The 607-nt window shown below is 44.0% G+C and overlaps 1 protein-coding gene across 1 annotated transcript in view; it reads left to right on the forward strand.

The window, feature by feature from the left end:
- Positions 1-65: 65 nt before the first annotated feature.
- GPR85 (G protein-coupled receptor 85) overlaps positions 66-607 on the forward strand; it is a 2,699-nt gene continuing 2,157 nt past the window's right edge. The window contains exon 1 of the mRNA XM_008632747.2: positions 66-145. The gene's annotated coding sequence lies outside the window, so the exon portion shown is untranslated. The remainder of the gene's footprint in view (positions 146-607) is intronic.

A 607-nucleotide genomic window follows, 5' to 3' on the forward strand; every position in this document is an offset into this window, starting at 1 on the left:
CGCCGCGGGGACAGCGCCACGGAGGAGGGGGAGCGGCGGGGCTGGCGGGAGGGGGGAGGGGGAGCCTGATTTCATGGTTTTAAAACGATGCCATGATCTGATCAGCCTCTGTTTACACAGCAGCAATCAGGCTCTTTTGTGGACGGTAAGAATGGAAGGATTTTGCTGGGATTCAGTGGGAATATCCTTTGTACACCCGAGGTGGCATAGGGAACACTTCGTGTGAATAACGAAGGAGCCTGATCATGCCTGCTGTGGCTCCTGTCCCTGGCTCTGGAGGGAGAAAAAATTAAAACAAAACAAAACCAAACCAAAAAAAAGCAGCAACAGACAGTTCTTTTTTTTTTTTTTTTTTTTTTTTTTTAATTGCATGAAATGTGTTCCGGTAGGATTCACTGGGAGGATTAATGGGCATCGCGGAGCCCTAATTAGCTTAAAAAAAAAAAAAACAAACCGAAAACCCAAACCAAAAGAACAAAAAGCAATTTATATGTTTATTTAAGCATAACCAAAACTAGCCCTCCCGAAAGGATGGGCATTATGTCTTGGCTGTGTTGCCGATTTTTGCTCAGTATTTACACTGACAGTAGCTTATTATGAATTATGT

Source organism: Corvus brachyrhynchos, unplaced genomic scaffold (genome assembly GCF_000691975.1).
Source record: "Corvus brachyrhynchos isolate BGI_N302 unplaced genomic scaffold, ASM69197v1 scaffold32, whole genome shotgun sequence".
Lineage (NCBI taxonomy): Eukaryota > Metazoa > Chordata > Aves > Passeriformes > Corvidae > Corvus > Corvus brachyrhynchos.